This window comes from Eurosta solidaginis, chromosome 1, assembly GCF_040869045.1.
Source record: "Eurosta solidaginis isolate ZX-2024a chromosome 1, ASM4086904v1, whole genome shotgun sequence".
NCBI lineage: Eukaryota > Metazoa > Arthropoda > Insecta > Diptera > Tephritidae > Eurosta > Eurosta solidaginis.
This window is the reverse complement of record NC_090319.1, coordinates 266,124,289-266,131,743: the sequence shown is the minus strand read 5'-3', so window position 1 is coordinate 266,131,743 and position 7,455 is coordinate 266,124,289.

Sequence of the window (7,455 nt, the reverse complement as noted above, 5' to 3'; positions counted from 1 at the left end):
ACCAATAAAAGGCCAAATAATTCGCTGGCTGGGTCCTGTATGAAAACGCTCCGGCAAGAAAGTATTCCAGTTGAAACCGCAGTTTGGAAGCAGGGGAAGTGAGAGACCAACACTGAGTTGGGAGAGGCAAGTGGAGGAAGACTTGACCTACCTTGGTGCTCCAAATTGGCGTCAGTTATCGCAAAAAAGGGTTAGCTGGCGGGATTTGTTACTAGAGCATCGAGCCACGGAATCCCGATCTCGAGTCCAGTGATTCCCGATCCATTTTGCCACACTGAAATTCTGGTATTATATTTATTAATGTCCCGATTCCGGTATTTTCTTATATTGCAAATTTAAAAAATTTTAACTGATGAATGATGCCCTTGTTTTTTATTTTTGCAAGACCTAATTTTAAATCAAAGGAAATTCCCTTTTTCGAGTAAAGTTCAGCCCTCTTTAGACGTGATCTGATATCAAAGGAAATAGACATTTGTCCTTCCAGTGGATCTCGTGGTATAAATTTCCCATACTAGTGTGGAGTCCGAAAGATGTTTATCAACTTTCGGTTACATGCGCAGCAAGTTAAAATCTAGTCTTTCAGATATAATGAGTGTATTTTTTAAAATAAATAAGTGTTTTTAATTGGCTAAACTTTGATGTGTAACATCTTTGTTAAAGTGTACAACACAATTATTTATTTTTGTTTAAAAGTTTTTTTTTGTTTATAAAGTTTTTATTGAATTATTTATCAAACTTTCGACCCAATAAATATGTATTGTAACGAATTTACTAATTGTAACGAATTTACTGCAAATCCTCTTATTTGCAACCTTCTGCTAAGTTCGAATCACTAAACTGTTGAATAAAGAACTCCAATATTTAATAATGCAAAATGGCCTTTATTCAAGTACTTCACAATAAATAACTCTACTATTGCCCGACAGATAGCGTGCTTAATCTAAACTGATTGTAGGGCCTCTATTGTCGTTGCCTTTTATACTCTCTGATGTCAACGTTCGCATCTTCTAGGCGATTACAGAATCTACTAATCCATCAGCTCTCAAACTACTCAGCTGTAACTACAATTGCACGATTTTATAGCTTCTCTGATTGCATACTTTCAGGAGTATCTCAGATATATGCATGTGTTTGTGCATTGCCTCTCCGCTGCTCGTATACGTACATATGTGTAGACGCAATTATTGATTCGTTTATGTAGATACATAATGATTGAATTATTGATGTGAATTCACGTCACTGCTTAGCATCGGCCTGGAGATGGCAGTACCTCTTAGTGTTGCTAATATTCGTAACAATATATATTGTAACGAAGTTATGATAGGAACAATGGTGATACCATTACCTACAAACTCACCAATTTTGCATAACGCCTTATTGTCAAAAGCGTTGGAGATGACTAACTGTGTAACATAGTCCTTGGCCTTGGTACAACGACAAACTTCGAATTGTGAGGAGGTGGAAATTCAAATATCCCGACTTAAAAACAATACGTTAGGTTAGGTTAGGTTGAACTGGCCGGTCCATGAGGACCTCACATAGACTGATTGAGTCCGTACTGTTACCAGAAGTTTGTTTTAACGACCAAACTGAAAAACCCTCTCAAAAACCTAGGTTTTAAAATAACTCCGTCCTCTTGGCAAATACTAAAAGCTTCCTAGGACTTAAGCCACTTGCTGCTTCTAGATCTGACAGCTGTATCACTCCTAATAGCTGGGGTCTTAGCCTGGAAAGTGCAGGGCACGAGCACAGAACATGCTCGATCGTTTCCTGCTCCAACCCGCACTTCCTACATCTGCTATCACTGACCAAGCCTAATTTAAAGGCATGTGACGCCAGAAGGCAGTGTCCAGTCAGCATACCCGTCATAAAAACAATAATGCACAGAAGAATATCTGACCACGAAACTTTTCAAACAAGGAGACGAAATATTTTTAAAATGATGCATCATTTCTTACGCAAACTTTTAAATATAAAAAAGCTTTTGGCATTGGCAAATTTAGCTGCATCTAGTGCCGCTATACCTTAATTACGCTTCACTTCAAACACTTCTGAGGTTTTATAAGGACGAATCTTTGTCTTTGTCTGCTGTATTAATGTTTATTACAATATGGTTCAGGGGAGGCAACAACTATGGATGCTATCAAAATATCAAGAACTGATGAGAAGATCCCAACAATATACGGGAAAAAGTTTTCCGGAACATTCATGGTGTTAACGTTACGCCAGCTGAATGTATCAAAGAAAATGAAAAAGTATGCTGCTTTCCTATAGCCACCACCTATTGATAGCGGAGGAAGGAAAGGAGATGATCTTACTTAGCTGGAAACTATAAGAGGATAATGATTTGATATTCATTGGTATTTCCAAATGCCTTTAGTTACCATTCACAATAAAAATCTGATGAAATAATGAAAAGTGGGACCCGAAAAGTCACCCACATCAAGCGGAGTAAGTTCCTATACACAGGCTAACTTGTAGTTTTTCAAATACTTTCGCAATTCCTTTGGGGAATGGAACGGGAAATTCGAAAGTACATTTTCCATTCCTTGTAATAAAATTGAAAGAAATTTCGATTACATTTCCCATTCCTTTCGAAAGTACTGGGAAAGAAATTACAATTGCGTAAATTATTATTTTTTTAATTACAAAGAAAAAAATGTTTGTACTCGAGCTTCAAAAAAACGAAATTACTTTTGGTATTTAGTTTTGAGGAATTGAAATGTAATCAATTTTCATAAATATACATGTCGGGAACACATTGGGGAACACATTGGTATGTAGGACTTACAAATTTCAGATTTTCGCGTTCGCTCTCTTTAAGTGTGCGACTTATCGATTTTGAGATGCCGAAATTAAAATTCTGTCTAGCCCCTTTCGCCCCTGATCCGTATTGAGTGGAAAAACTTACAACCCAATTCCCGCGGAGAAATTCTCCAATTCCTTTCTCCTAGGGAGAACAATAATTGGAGAATAGGAATTTCGAATTTTCGAAGTCAGCTGATTTGCCAATTGAAATTTTGTTGCGTATTTTTATTTTGTTTAACAAATTGAAAAGTTTAGTTATTGTTGCGAATTTGTTTAAAATTAAGAAATAAAATATAAACAAAGCTCAGTATTGCATTGAGGAAGACTCCGCTGTAGTTGCCTGTCCCTGCAAAAATCGTTGGGTCATGTGGTCCACTGGAGTACTTACCATTACTCCATTGTAATGCAGCAATAGACCAACTCAAGTTTCTACACGAACATATTGTAAGACGATCATTGCTCGTTTGTAACGATTGTAATCATTACACGATGTTTATTGGACTGTGGGTACTCCATGGATTACTCTGATGTAATGCGGAGCTGGACTATATGGTCCAGTCCTAGGACATCGCAATGTTAATTGTGCCATATTTTTTGTACGAATTGTGGTTAATTTGGGTGCACTCGGTTGGTACATAGCGCATGCATGGAGTACTCGCGATTTTTGCAGGGGCTTCCATTCAACAAAACAATATTCTGGCGGCCAAGCCGAGTTGAATTCCTATATGCCAAAATCGATTGAAGACTTCTTAAAAAACCCTTGCACAATTTCTGGATGACTGCATCAAATTTGCTAAGAATTCTTTCCGTTGCTTATTTATATACTTTTGGGTTGTAACAAAAAGTTTTGTGGTACAATGTTAATGTAATTTAGCACAAATTTGTACAAATTAGTGTTTTTTCGTATAAGAAACAGTGTAAACTTAAGCTATTTTAATGCAATCCCTTTAATTCAACATGTGAAAAAACTCTTAAAAAATGGCAGAGAAATCTCCCTTTCAATCACATCCACCTCTCCTTTCCACGACCACTTACACTTCCTCAGCAAAGAGGATACATACAATAAGAGCCGTCACTCGTTATTCTGTGGCGAGTATCTCGCTGAAAATTGAAAAAATTGATGCCGAATGTTTTCTGAGAGGGACATTTTTAATTGTCTGGCATTTATTCATGCGGCGTTGTCACTTTATGCAAACTTGTTTTTTGGAAAGAGAATTAAATAAATTAATTTAATACAATCGAAAAATAAACACAATTATCCCACGAAAATGTACAGAAGACATTTATAAACATCTCGCCCAAAAAAAAAGTAGCGACTACCTCTCAGTATACATCGAGTAAATGCCAAAAAAATAACGAGTGACGGCTCTTATTGTATTTATCCTCTTTGTCCTCAGTGAACATTGATTACGGCGGCTACTGTTACTTAGCCGCATAAACCACAGCTTCGCGGTACACATCAAATCGCTTCAGAAAAAGGAAATAGAGTATTTCATTCAAATTTTCTATTAAACAAATAGCATTCATGTGCGTTATTACTTAATAAATAGAACAAACAAAATTGAAATACAATTTGTGCTTATCACTTTCAGGGAAATCAGCTGATAACGTTAATATCAATGTACAATTTAATTTAGGCTAAATATTTTTTTTATTTTATGCATACATAAACACAAAAATTTCGGAAAGTCGATTTTTTATATATATTAAAACAACTTTAAGCGCCATTTTTTCTAACACAATTTCTGGTAAACTATTTTTACATTAATTTTCATTAAAATTCATTTAAAACTGCCTGCAAATAATTTAATACTGTTACGAATATTAGCAACACTAAGGGGTACTGCCATCTCTAAGCCGATGCTAAGCAGTGACTTGATGCACAACAATAATTCAATCATTATGTCTACACATATGTGCATACACGCAGCAGAGAAGCAACGCACAAACACATGCATATATCTTATCTGAGTTGCTCACAAGAGAGGTCAATAATTTGTGCAAGTATTACTCACGTAGTTGTGGCTGGTGATTTTGTAGCTGATAACTAACTAGTAAGTTCTGGAATGGAAAAGCCTAGAAGTATGCAACGAGAAATCAAAAAGTATAAAAGGCGCGACAGTAGAGGCGCAAAAAGTCAGTTTCATTTAAGTTATCAATCAGTTTGACTTAGGCAATATATTAGCTGCGGAGTATAAGTGTTACTGTGAAATACTTTAATAAAGGCCATTTTGCATTATTAAATAGTGGAGTTATTTATTCAACAGTTTAGTGATTCGAACGTTAGCAGAGGGGCAAATAAGAGGATTTGCAGTAAATTCGTTACAATTTGCGTCAGAAGAGGAATTGTTGAATAAATTCCGAAGATTTTGAATATAACTTGGACATGGCAAGGTGGAGTGAATTGAAGATGCAGCAACTGAAGAAGGAGTTGGAGAGCCGTGGATTGAATACAACCGGCAATAAACTCTAACTTCAGGCACGACTACGAAAGACAATGGAATTAAAGGGAATTAACGTGGAAGAGTATGTCTTTCCTTTTGATGGCGAGGAGACAACCAAAATTAAAGAGAAAAATGAAACATCGCAGACAGTTACGAGCACATACTTGAACACGATTTTGGTTGCAATATCTGCTCAAACATCGACAGTGGCATTTCAGCTGGAATCGCAGGAGACACGTTTAACATCCAAGATGGAATCGCAGGAGACACGCATCGCATCGAAGATTGAAGCACAGTTGGATGAACAGAAAACACATATGGCGTCACAAATTGCAGAACAATTAAAAGAGCAAGAGGCACTCATAACATTACAACTCGAAGCACAGAAAGAGCGTATCTCAACGAAGCTGGAGGCACAGGAAACAAAAGTCTCATCGCAGCTGGAGGCTTTTAGTGAACGACAAGATAAAATGGAGGCCGAGATGGACGCTTTGAAAGATCGTATACAGGAGTTTTAACTAAATCGCCCAGCAGTTTCAGCGAGTAATCCAAAGGTAAAATCACCATCCTTTGACGGTTCTGTTCCTTTCCAGGTCTTCAAGCTACAATTTGAGAAGACCGCATCTGGAATGCTGAAATTAAAGTTGCTGCACTGTTCATGGCATTGAAAGGGCCTGTAGCTGAGATTTTACAAACCATTCCAGAGGGCGAACGAAACTGTTACGAAGCATTGATGGGCGCTCTAGAGAGACGATACGGAACTGAGCATAGGAGACAGATATACCAAATGGAGTTACTGAACCGCTTCCAGAGGTCTGGTGAAACACTGCAAGAGTTTGCGTCGGATTTTGAAAAGCTAGCACATTTAGCGAATGCGGACGCGCCAGTGGAATACACTGAAAGGGTAAAGATTCAGAGCTTTATAAATGGCATACGGGACGTCGAAACAAAGCGAGCTACATACGCAAGCCCAAAGCCAACATTCGCAGAAACGGTATCACTTGCTCTGATTCAGGAAACAGCGTCGCTTCTGTGTAAGCCAGTTTTCAAAGCACGCCGTGAAGATGTTGTGGGTAGACGCAATTTTAGAAGCTTTAAAAAGAACGCAACAGAAGAATAATGGTGCAATCAAATGTTTCAAGTGCGGTAACCCAGGTCACATTGCTCGTCATTGCAGACCGGTCCTGGTAGTCCCAACTTGGGTGGTCTTAATAACAAAGCAGGAGGGGATGAGCAAGAGCGAGTAAGATGTAGAGATCGAGAGCTAGCTCCAGCTATTGAATGTCCTGTGATATCTGTGTCGCAAATTGGTAGAAAATCGAGCAGTCTTGCCGTCAGAGGGAATGTGGATGGCAAAGAACGTGTACTGACTGTAGATACGGGCGCCTCTCATTCCTCAATTCGATCTGACTTGGTCAACAGGAGAGTAAAAACGTTACCTGGAGCAAGGTTGCGTACGGTCACAGTTCTACACAAATTCGTTGTGGCGGAGATCATTGATGAAGTCATATTAGAAGTGGACTTCTTGGTTGACCATGACATCAAGATCGATATTCAGAGAAGGGTGATGCATTATAAGAATCAGAAAATACCACTTAACTTTAGTTTGGAGAAAGGGTTCAGTAGTAATCGATTACTGGTGGAGAAGACTCGACAAAGACCACGAAAGTCAAAGGCAAGGGTTGATGGATCGAATGGGCCAAATAAAGCGAAATCAAAAGTACCTACGAGAGAAACACTGGCATTGGCAAAACCAAATGGACGCACAAAAACGAAGGAACGAATTTCCCAGAAGGAATGCGAGGGTAGTTACAAGCCAGGGAGCACTACTGTTCTGAAACGTGGGGACGATATTGATTATGCGAAGCCAATCTGTCAAGCGCAAGCTCTGCGAAGTAGTTCATTGGCCAAAGAACAGAGTGTGAGGAAACGGCCCAGGGTAAGGAGTAGTAGGATGAAACACAGGTACGACAAGAACTATAATTCGGAACGTTTCTTGGAGGGAGATTTGATACTGCTATACCACCCTCACCGGCGGAAAGGTGTTCCATCCAAGATTCGGTGCAGTTGGGAAGGTCCGTACAAAGTTGTGAAGAAGATCAGTGATACCATCTTCCGCATACAAACCATTAGGAAACCACGAAGTAGAAGAGTGGTACATTTGGAGATGCTAGCGGCGTTTAGATCGAGAGATTTGTCTGAT